Genomic DNA, 12,959 nt, shown 5'->3' on the forward strand with positions numbered 1-12,959 from the left:
TAGATTTAGGTAGAGAATGTTTTATGTCAAATTGCATGATCAAACTCTTTGGGTAATCTCCAATACATTAATTAATCTTTAATTAATATTTCCTATAATTGATTTTCTTTTTACTTAAATTGATAGAACCAATGATCATTGGGGTATTGATTTAAGGCAAGAAGCACCTTATAACCTTGATCATAGACTTTAGTTGATTTTGTGAATGAGTAATTAATTGGAGAAAGCATTTTATTACAACTAGGGTTGAAAGAAAATTAGTACTAGTAAGTCATAACCCCTAATCACTCTTATCATCAATGAACCCTTTTTTATATTTGTATATTTGTTTACTTATAAATCCAAAACCCTAAAACTATTTAAATTATCTTTTTAATTACTTCAACTGTTAATTTAATAAACTTGACTAATTGGGAATACAACTTGTCATTTGGGTTTGATATCCATACTTTCTAAACCACTATTATGATTGTGTAAGGTACACTTGAGGTATAACAAACATATTGGACATACAACGATGGCAACATGTAGCATATGCATTTATGGTTTTCGGAATAAAAGAAGAAATCTGAAATGAAAATACTATGAGTGTGTTTGAATGAGGGAATTTAAAATTCTGAGGAATTTTAAATTCTAAGAATTTCAAATACCTCAATTGAAATTATTTTATTTTCAAAATTTTGTGTTTGTATAAAAAAAAATTAAAATTGAGGGTGAAAGAAAATGAGTCACAAGTTCGAGAATGCGATTTCGGAATTTTAGGTGAAAAAGAGGATGAAGGTTATAAAGGAAATACGCGAACTTTTTGGAAAGTTCTAATGTAAGAAGAGAATTTCAATTTCTCACCTTTTAGAAGGAAGTTAAAATTCCACATTTTTAGTGGTTTAAAATTATGTTTTGAAATTCCAAAAATTTAAATTCTTCAAAAAAAAACATCCAAACAATGAATTTTATATTAAAGAAATTTAAATTTTCTGATAAATTACTTTCCTCAGTTAAAATTCTATATTAAAGATATATTGATAGAGAAAACATGAAAGAAAACTGGATTTGAGGCCAGCCTCCAGACAAGGCAAGAAAGAAAGCAAACTTAGCTTTTTTCATATCATGTGTGCCTTACAATTGCTTTATTTATACTAATTCCTTGCTAACAGAATTTGTCATTTTGTGTCAAGGAATATTTTAGGAAATCATTGGCTAACAATTTATTATTACGCTTGTCTCCCTAAGGCCAACCAGCCATCATCTAGCAATTCTTCATTCCAGGTCAGCTTCCTTTCTCACTTTTCCTTCTCATACGTAGTCTCTGAGGTAAGAGGGCTTTGTGATGGCCCTCTTTACTTTCTTGCTATCTGTACCCTTGGTTTCTGTGTTTGTACCTCTGTTTTGTGTTCTCTGTTAACTGCCCCAGCTTTTGTATCATTTGTCGGCCCTTGTAAAATTACCTTGTCCTCAAGGTGATAATCCTCACATAATTGATCCCAATTCCCCCACGAGGTGTCATCCGGGGATAGCGCTTCCCATTGCTCCAACACTTCCCAAGGCCCTTGTTCTAAAGCTCGCCGATAATCTAATATGGCTAGCTAAGGGAGTAATGACTGGTTGGTGTTGAACAAATTGTTTTGGAAAGTGAACTTCCTGAATATGTTCTGGGGAGCCTTTGAATGCTTTCAACTGGGAGCGGTGAAAAACAGGATATATGTGGACTTCTTCCGACAATTTCAAGCGGTATGCCCAGGTCCTATGCGTTCTAGAACTTGAAATGGTCGTAGAATCTCTTAGCCAACTTGCCTATGATTGCTTGTGGTCCCTTAGCGGAGACTTTTCGGTGGGGCCTTAATTTAAGCATAACCCAATCTCTTGGTTGGTGGATTACCTCTCTTCGTTTAGCATCTGCAGTTATTTCACATGGTCTTGTGCTTTGAGAAGCTTCTTGGGAATGACCTGAAATGTTTCTTCTCTGTTGGTCAACATTTCGTCAACTGCATCCAAAGCTGAAGAACCCGCGATATATTCAGGAAAATTAAAGGATTTGCGCCCGAATGTGATCTCATATGGAGTGGTGCCTGTTGCCGCATTCCATGAAGTGTTATGAGACCACTCCACCCAGAGAAGAAACTTGCCCCATTCCCTTGGCTGACAATGAACAAATGTGCGCAGACATTGCTCTATGACCTTGTTTAGCACCTCCGTTTGACCATCACTTTGTGGGTGATAAGCGGAGCTCATCCTTAGTTGTGTGCCACTCTGACGAAACAACTCCTGCTAGAATTTGCTAACGAACAGGGGATCACAGTCGGAGACCAAGCTGCGAGGGAGGCCGTGAATCTTGCCCATGATTTCCATGAACAAAGAGGCTACTGCATGGACTGTGTGTGTCGCTAAAACATGCCAAGATGAACGCCTTTTGAAAATCGATCAACCACTACAGTATTAACTGTGTTGCTGTGATATGGTGGGAGCCCGATGATGAAGTCCAGGGATAAGTCTTCCCAAGGTCGATGGGGAATTGGCAGAGGGCATAGTAATCCTGTTGCTCTTTGTGTCTCGTACTTAGCATGCTGACAATCAATACATTGCGAGACAAACTTCGTGACATCTTCTCATTGTCCTGACCATTCAAAGTTTTCCGTCAAGCGAGCTATCGTTTTCCAAATCCCCATGTGGCCTCTCGTGGGTGTTGTATGATACTCAACCACTAATGTGGGAATCAGGGGCAGGTCCTTTGGTAGCCAAATTTGTCCCTTCCTGAGGATCAAGTTATGAACAAGAGTGAATCCAGAGTGCTTGTCGGGGTCCGCCGTGATTGCTTCTCAGAGATGTCGATACTCAAGATGATCCTCCAATTCGTGGTGTAGTTCTTCAAAGAAAAGAGGGCAAGGGATAGAAAGGATCATGTAGAATGAATTGGAACCACGTGAGTGCCCTGCCTTCCATGTAGAACGAAGCTATGGTAATTCTTTCATTCTTTGGTGTGCCATGGTATTCGAAGAATTGGTTGATTTTGAAAATCCAACCAAGTGGTTTGGTGCCATCAAAACGAGGCACATCTAATTTCATTTGGTGATTGTTTGCAGGTACCGATGGTGATGGTGGAGGTGTTGGAGAAGAAGATGACAAGAGGATGGGAGTGACACGATTAAGGAGTTCATCAATTTTCTGAGTGAGTGAGTGCATGGATTCGCCGAGGGATAGTTGATGATTGGTGAGTTTGAGTAAGACTTCATCAAGCTTATCAAAGGTACCCATGGTGTGGACCGGATGGAACGATAGCACCAAAATTGATAGAGAACACTTGAAAGAAAACTAGATTCGAGGCCAGCACCTCCAGACAAGGCAAGAAAGAAAGGAAACTTAGCTTGTTTCATATCATGTGTGCCTTACAATTGCTTTATTTATACTAATTCTTTGCTAACAGAATTTGTCATTTTGTGCCAAGGAATATTTTAGGAAATCATTGGTTAACAATTTATGGTTACGCTTGTCTCCCTAAGGCCAACCAGCCATCATCTACAAAGGCAGACAATTTTTTACAATTGGAAAACTCAAGATTCCCTCAAGTTCTTTCTTTTGCAGCCCGTGAAATGGTGGATGAGTGGATTTGAGCCATCAAAGGACAAGATTCATCAAATTGATTTTTTAAGCGATATATATATATATAATTTAGATATCTTCTCGATCTTCCTATAATGGAAAACATGAATAAACTAATAGGAAATTGTAATTCTAGCTTAATTAGTGATTTTGAATGAGATTTGATTAAGTAGTTATGTTAAATATTTGGAAAACTCTTTTTATTGTACATAATAAGTATATTGGGTTCAAAGAGATTATTTTTAATGGAAAATATCTTTTCTTTGTTGAACTAAGGCATTGTTCTTCACTTCTCCCTTAAAAAAGATTAAAAAAAAAAAAAACAAAAGTGCATCCCCTTCGGCGTCCCGTGCAGGAGACAATCATAGAAGAAAGTCGAGCCACCTCTCTCTCTCTCTCTCTGGGGGCAATATATAACAATTAAAAGGAAAATATAAGCCATTAGTATTATTCAGTAACAACAAGAATCATTGAACCAGTCAACGCTTACTTTCGAATATAATATATATTGTGTTGCATATTTTATAACACATCTTCAATTATTTACATATAATATCATTCATGTCTAAAGTCTTCTATAGCACATGATGATTAAAAAAATGTCCGAGACTCACCCTATAACAATACTCATAATTTCCGTTGACATTTCACATACTCAACTAATAGATTCAAGGAGAGGAGATATATGGTGAAATTGAAAGGTTCATCAAAGTATGGATTTCAGCCATCTTAGGTTTATGTTATTGTTATTACATAGCTGCAAGAATACCAAAGGGCTTCTTGAGACTTCTCTCCCTTCTCCCTATTCTCTACCTCTTCATCATCCTTCCCTTGAACATCTCTTCACCTAACTTAGTTGGATACACTTCCTTCTTCCTTGTTCAACTTGGCATTTTCAAGCTCCTACTTTTTTTTCCTTCAACAAAGGCCCTCTTGCCCTATCACCCCCAAACATTGTCCATTTCATCTCCATAGCTTCCCTCCCCATCACCCCAAAACAACATCCACCAACCAATAAAAATAACACCACCAACACCCAAAAGCCAAAATGGCTATTGCCCTTAAAATTGCTTATTTTTGCAATGATCGCACGTGTTTATGAGTACAATGAATACTTCCACCCTCATTTCATATTATTCCTCTATTGTCTTCACTTGTACCTTGGCTTAGAGCTTGTTTTTGCTCTTATTGCAACCCCGGTTCAAACCCTTTTTGGCTTAGAGATAGAACCACACTTCAACGAACCCTACCTTTCATCCTCACTTCAAGATTTTTGGGGTCATAGATGGAACCTTATGGTTAGACATGGCAAGAAAATCCATACCGGTGGATAACCGCTCGAATCTGTCTCGACTTTGACGGACAATATCAGAGTTGACCGAGTATGAGTTCGGGTTCGGATTTTTCCCGATAATAAAAAATCGGGTACGGGTACGCGTATGGGATTACTAGATCTGTCCCGACCCCGAACCCGAACCCATCCCGCCACTTAAAATCTTTTAAATTTTTACATAATTTAATCAAAAGGCATAGAATTTTTATTACTAGTTAATTTTATTTTAGAATTTTTACATAATTTAATATTATTTTCTTAACGATTTTTGTAGACACATGCGCTATGATAAATTTATAGATATATAAGTGGTTAAAAATAAATATTTAACAATCAATTTATTTTTTCTAAAATCAAATTTTTAATATTTTTTTACAAAAAAAATTATTTTTCTAATTTGAATTGTGTATGGGACAGAGTCGGGGATACCCGATACCCAACGTGTACCTGATGGGTATAGAAATGGGATAATAAACTTTAACCCGTCGGGTATCGGGTATGGGTATGGGGATATGTTGGGGAGTCGGGATAAGGAATAGGAGAGACAATACCCGTATCCACCCTATCCCATTGCCATGTCTACTTATGATTTCTCGTCTTCTACGTTCTACAGTATACAACCACGTAAGCTGTACAATAGGTTTAGTGGGTCCCCCGTGTGCCACGTCAGCTGCCATGTTGGCCACGTTCCTTGTGTCTGGGCTTGTGCATGAGTTAATCTATTATCATGTTACACGTGTACCTCCCACGTGGGACGTTACGTGTATTTTTGTGCTTCACGGTGTGTGCACGGTGGCGGAGGTGGCTGTTAAGAAGGTGGTTCTCCGTCATGGATGGCGGCTGCACCGTGCCGTGTCAGGGCCACTCGTAGTGGCATTCTTGGCTATCTCGGCGAATTAGCTGTTTTTTCCTCAATTGTTGAGGAATGAAATGGATAGGAAGTCCAGTGAAGAGTATGTAATTTTGGTGGATTTTGTTAAGTCAAAGATATACCATTGAGAATGTTTAACTCTTGAGAGTAAACGTTAAAGGATGAGAGAGACTTATAATTGTAATATTTACCTTAAAGGGTAAACACATTTTGTTTTTTTTTTTAAGAATTATTTAATTGTGAATAAGGCATATATGTTGAATATGTTGAAAAATGATGAGTGTGACTCAACAGCTAACATCTGAAAATGTGCAAGTCTAAAAACATTAAAGTATTTTATGTTTTTATTGGATTTACGTGGGTGTATAAAAAAATATATGGGTGTATGAGTTTAGGTTTGAAGGCAAAAAAATCTTTATTTAAATATTTGAAAAAAAAGAAACTTAATTGCACATAGTGTTTCAAATGAAAGATACACATACGTGGTTTAAAAAAAAATACCATCTCTATCTTGGATTAATGCATTGTTCTTTCTTACAAAATTGGAAGAAAAAAAATAGATAAAGGAAAAGTGTGTCCCCCCTTGCAGCAATAACAATTAATCTAAGGAAAATATCATCCATTAGGAGATTTATAATTAAAGTGTGTCCCCCCTTGTAGCAATAACAACTAGTTAGTAATAAATGATTGAACTACTGTTACAGCTGGCCAAGTTTCCTTCTAGATTGGTCAAAGGCAAGATCGAGAGGCACAGAAACGTGGCAATTAATTTGGGTAGCTATAATTTGCTGCCTGTAGAACTTCAGAAATAAAATTGTCTTCAGAAGTGGTAATTTGTCGTTTGAAGACTTGCTTGGAATCTGTAAGATTTAGAACATGATCTTGGTTGCACGCCAGAATATTTAAAGGCTTCAGTTATTCCTTCTTTGAGTGGTTAAACAGCCCAATGATGACTATAATGGTTTTTTTATTATTAAAATGGATTAAAAATTAAAATTATCATAATCAAGAAAGTATTTATCAAAATAGATGATTTTTGTCACATAAGATTATAGAAAATGTTACCTAAGTGACACCTTATATTTTTTGTGTATTTTATAGCATGAGGCACCATTCTCGTATATTTCATTTTGGCCAATGCTAAATTCATATTTAATGATTAGATCTTATGACACAGTTTAACTCAATGATGATCAAGCTAATACAAAATACTTATAAAATTAAACTCTTGTCTTTACAACAATTTAAAATAAGTATAAATGTATGATTAATTATGAAAAAAAGAGATATGTAAGCTTAGAAACGAAAAATAAAGTAATAAGAGTATGTATTTGTATTTCTTTTGATAATGAACAATATTTTTTTGAGACAAAATAAGACGTATAAATTATAATTTTTTTATATATAATTTTTTGGTTGAGTGGCTTTCAGTGAACGACATCATGTTTTAAGATTTTAGTGTCAGCCTCAACTATTTGGCATCTAGAGTTGAATGGGAACATTCTTTAGTTGTTATCACTTTGTCCTGATTGTTTTGTACTAGCAAAATAAATTTTCAGAAAGTCTGTTGAAAGTCATTCTAATTATCTAGAATCATGAGATGCTCTTCATCCTGAAGTAGTTAATTGGTCAAGATATATGTGGGGTGTTGAACATGTACTGATTTCCGTTGGCTTGAGAAGTTCTACTATTTCATTCACACAAAAAGCTCATAGAACTTCGGTTGGTTTGTGCCTGTCTTTCAAAAGTGCAAGTGCGTAAATTTGAGTACTTTCATGAATCATTTATATTAGGTGATTGATGTTGTGGTTTATTTTATGTGCTTATGTTAATTGTGTTTTCTTTTTTTCTGTCTTGAGGAGCGTATGAATGCAGAGAAATAGATGTTGAAATATTTAGAAATATTTCTTTCAATCTATTATTATGACATGAATTTTATTTACTATCGAACAGGTTCATCAAATTTGTGTCTATGATATTTATTGCTTTAGAAAAGTTTTATTTGAGCTGGTGACAAAAATTGTTGATCCGTCAATGATTGTTGATGAGGATTTCTTAGACGAAATATGAGCTATATCCATTTTAGCTTATTCACTTGCTTTTAAATTTAAGAAATTACAATATTGTATAATATTGTAACTATAAAGTTAATAAATTAATATACTATTGTATTTTCATCCATATTATACAATCTCATGATGTTATGTTATCATGTTTATCTTAAGCATCATTTATATATTTTTTTATAACATATAAGATTAAATACTTTTGTTTTGCTACAAACAATGTTTTTAACATTATAACTTTGTTAGTTCCATTTTGTTATATAATATCTGTTTTTTTTTTTGCTTGATCTTCAAATCAGTTATATGTGCTAGTAATTCATTTTTTAACTTATATTAATTTTTTTCACATTTACTTGCTTTCAAATTTAGTAAATAACAATATTGTATAATAATATATCTGTATAGTTCACACCTGTATTATTATTTGTATTTTTCAGCTTACCTGTGCGGGTTACTGACTAGTTTCCTTATAAATGATCAAATAGCAGACAAATTAGAAAAAAATGATTTCAAAGAATAAAGATCCAAAAATAGAACTTTCATATAAACTAATTAAGAAAAAAATCTATTTTGGAGACCTTGGATATAAGAGACACATATGTGTTTGAGATTCCAGAGGAGATTATGAAGCTTAAAAAGCTACGTCATCTTCTGGCTTATTCTAGTTGTTCAATTCAATGGAATTGGAGGCATGACATCCCTACCAGAGATACCTCCAGTGATTATAGATGATGATGGAGTGGTCATTGGAGAGGTTGGAAAGCTAAAGCAGTTAAGGGAACTGTTGGTGCTAGATTTTAGGGGAAAACACGAAGAGACTTTGTGTTCCGTAATAAATGAGATGCCACTCTTTGAGAAACTACGTATTCGTACAGCTGATGAGAGTGAAGTAATTGACTTGTACATTACGTCAGCTATGTCTACACTTAGGAAGCTTGTCCTAAGTGGGATGTTAACTGTGTTTGCGCCGCTCCAGGTTGACTAATGATGCATTGAAATCACTAAAAAATATGCCAAGGTTGTTGTTCCTCGAGTTAAGTGACAATGCTTATGAAGGTGAAACTTTGCATTTTCAAAGTGGAGGGTTTCAGAAACTAAAGCGACTGTTCCTCGGAAGTTTGCATCAATTGAAGTGCATCCTTATCGACAGAGGAGCACTGTGTTCTGTGGAAGAAATTGTTTTAAAAGGCCTCTCCCAACTCAAAACAGCTCCCTCTGGAATTCAACACCTGGAGAAACTTAAAGATCTCTATATCGAGTACATGCCAACTGAATTGGTGCACCGAATTGCTCCCGATGGAGGAGAAGACCACTGGATCATCCAAGATGTGCCCCATGTACATATTTGGAGCAGGGGTGCTGAAGAACCTTTGCATATATTCGGCAGACGTCCAAATTTGAAAATAGAAGGTGCGTCTTTTTCACATCTATAACTTTGTAGAATGACATTCGTGGCCTTTTTCTTTTCTTCCATAAAAAATGCAACCATTATCTAATTCCTAAAATAATTACTTTTGCCTCATTTTCTCTTCTAGTATTTGCTTCATTTTTCTTTCCCTACAACATCTCACGTAGAAGTTAGGGATATAATTGTCTGACAAGTATATGCCTGCACCAACCAAAGTTAACGTTTCTTCATTATAAGATTCTCACCATTTAATCCTTTCTATTATTGTGCTCAGAATTGGTAGATGTTGACCTCAACTGGATTGAGTTTTTTATTTTCATGTTGATAAATACTTGAATAATTTCATTGTATCATTTTAAGAAGAAATTAACTTAATTGGTGTTTTTATAGGGTCCTAAGCATATATTTCGTATAAATGTTGTCGGTTTTTAAGGTTCCATTACGATTGAAGTCTAATAATGTGGATTTTTTTCATAAATTAGATTGTGTTAAATATTTCTAATTTTGATGCTTTGACGTTTGACCCACTTTGTACAACCATGAATTTTAGGAAAACACCGAGGAAAGATTGTAAGAGGTGTTCCAAATCCAATGTTTCCGACGTTCCAATCATGTGATTTTTTTAGTGTTAATTATTACGCCTATTTTAGTGTTATTAACACCAACACAATACGAAGAAGCTGAAAATAGTGTTCCTACAAAGGCAGATAATTTTTGACAACTGAAAAACTCAAGATTCCCTCAAGTTCTTTCTTTTGCGGCCCGTGAAATGGTGGATGCATGAGTGGATTTGAGGCATCAAAGTGCAAGATTCATCAAATTGATTTTTTAAGCTTCCTTCTTCTCTTTCTCTTGTTTCGCTTTTTTCTAAAATATGTACCTCAATTTTTGTTAACTTGATGTAATTTGAATTCTTGTCTATAATTCAAGTTCATTTCTTTTAAATTGATTGTTTGTCTTTGTTTTAATTTAATGCCTTTATAAATTAGCATTTGGACACTTATAGTGCATTGATCGTATATATATTCCTAATGATTGCCCTAATTGAGAAATTCTAAAGATTTAGAATTTTCAATTGCGGAAAAGAGTTTTTGAGTTAAGATATATTCACCTTCAATTACAATAGTAAATAATAAATTCAGTTTCCTATATGCTCCTAGAACTTGAATTGGAGTAAAAATTTGGGTTGTACATGTTAAGCTTGGGGTGAACTCGTACAGTAACAAGACATGTTAGATTTTGGCTTAGCACTTTAATCCTCTTAGCATAGTGCTTCAGCAATTTTGGTACCCAAACTTTTATGTTCAGGTTTGATCCCATATTTTTCAAAAAAAATTAATGGTTGAATATATGTTATTAAAATCAATTTATATATCACTTATCTAGAGTAAGATAAATTTTTCAAGGCTTAATTTTATCATTTTGTCTCATTCATTATTTATTTTATTTAATTTTATATTCCTAATAATAAAATCTTTAATTTGATTGCTTAATTCCAAATCGATTTAATTTGGTCTCTTTTGTCCAAATTCACTTGACGTTGTTTATTAATAGTGAAATGAGATTGAATCAAATAAAGGAACAAATTAAATTGTTTATTAAAATTGAAAAAAAATATGAAAAAACAAACTGTGAGAACAAGAAGTTTATTAAGGGATCAAATTGCACCATTTTGAAAATTAAAGTACTAAATTAAATTGTTTATTAATAGAGGACCAATGCTAAATAAATAAATAGCACGACAAAAAAGTAGGTTTTCTTTTTTACTTTCAGAAAATTTGAAAACTTTATTGAATTCTAAAATATTCAATTAACTTGCCTAGTTTTTTGTTTATTCACTCTTTTTTTTTTCTTTTAATCCTTGATTTTTGAAAACTTCAAAATTCTTTTTGATCACAAACATATTTTAACTATCATAAAACAACAAAACAATGTTTTCTAAAATGAGACTGATATAAGTTATTGATAAATCACTTTCTGAGTGATATTTTGTACAAACTTTTGTGTTATTTTGTATGTATTTTCTTGATATAATTCACATTTGAACATTAGTTTTGTATTCGAGAAGTATAACCACTCATTTGAGTGAAAGAGTAGAAAATTATACAAATTTATTAAGATTTAAGAACTTTACATAACTTGATTACTATCGTGGTACATTGATCACGATAAAGTAATAATAGTCCTCCCAAATGTTTTTATAATAAAAACGTGATATTGATTCAAATGTTTATTTAATCTCACAAAATCATTTAAGGAAATAGTTAGACCTAAAATCAAAATATAAATATAAATAACATCAAAAATAAAAATTTAAATAGATGAATTTTTAATAATTATGAATATAGATTTACCTTATATCTTGTCGATCTAAAAGAATTAAATTCATTACAACTTTTATTGGCACATCTAACACCAGTGACAACTACAATAAACATTATTTTATCACATTTACACGCTAGGAAGATCACTAACGTGTTCACAAAAATATTTAGAATAAGGAGAGAAAATCACATAATGTTGTAGTAGGACAAAAATAAGTAGAGAAACACTAACGTGTTGACAAAAATATTTAGAATTAGTTAAGGCTTTAGTTTTAATTTTTTTTAAAATTTGATTTTAATCCATAAATTCTTGTCTGACTAGTCATAGTTTTTTAACTTTTAGAAATTTTAATTTTTAATTCTTGAATAAAAATTAAACCCATTATTTTTATTAATTTAATGAGTTTTTAATAATTATAAATCAATTTTTTAAAATTTTAGAAATTAAAAATCTTAATGAAAAAAAGTCGAGGGATATTGACCCGTCAAATAAAAATGTAGGAACTAAAAATTTTGATAAAAAAAGTTGAAAGATATTGAAAAATAGAAAAAACAATTTAAAAATTAAAAACTAAATTTTGAAAAAGTTTAGTAATAATTAGCCCAGATATTTAAGAGAGATGCTGGAATCTCAAAGTCTTCCTAAAGTCTCAAGGTTGAGGTTGCACTAATTTTTTTGTAAACACTAGCATGGATAAAAAATATGATGTCAATTTGATGTAGATAAAAGTATGTCGTAATAAAAAAATCATATTAAGTATGTATATCATTTTTAAAATAATTATTATAAAAGTTGATGATTAAATTTATTATATATATATATATATATATATATATATATATATATATCATTTATGATTAGATGAGAGAGTAAAGTCTTATATTTTCACATTAACTATATCTTGCTTCCACAAAACATTTATTTTTAGCCAATTTATCACCAGAAGACTCTTTGTAAGCATCTTTTAGTAGTATTAAACTCTCTAGGAAAACCTTCATCCAGTAATTTAATGACAACTAGGTGATCCTCGATCCTGCGCAAAAATAGGAAAGCAAATTTTATTCTTCTAAATTAAAGACCAACAAAATAGATCGAAAATTTCCATTTTTGAAAGAAAAAAAAGAGTAAATTTTAAAGCTTAGAGTAAAACCATATGCAATGATAAGAAGGATACACCAGCCTGTATATAGCTTTTAAAAGTAAATAGAATAGCTTAACCCTCTTCCACCAATGGTTAACCTAGTTAAAAAAAACTGTTCCGGTGGATCAGCATTTAATTTCTTGCTCATCATATAATATATTATTATTGCCAGCATCGATTAGATCAAATCAGGTGGCTGACCTATTCAACGGCAATTCATC

The 12,959-nt window shown here is 32.7% G+C and overlaps 1 pseudogene; it reads left to right on the forward strand.

Annotated features, from left to right (window-relative positions):
- The first annotated feature begins 2,701 nt into the window (after positions 1–2,701).
- Positions 2,702–5,926, forward strand: LOC100809477 (probable long-chain-alcohol O-fatty-acyltransferase 1; annotated as a pseudogene).
- Positions 5,927–12,959: the final 7,033 nt, after the last annotated feature.

The sequence above is a fragment of the Glycine max genome, chromosome 18 (assembly GCF_000004515.6).
Source record: "Glycine max cultivar Williams 82 chromosome 18, Glycine_max_v4.0, whole genome shotgun sequence".
Lineage (NCBI taxonomy): Eukaryota > Viridiplantae > Streptophyta > Magnoliopsida > Fabales > Fabaceae > Glycine > Glycine max.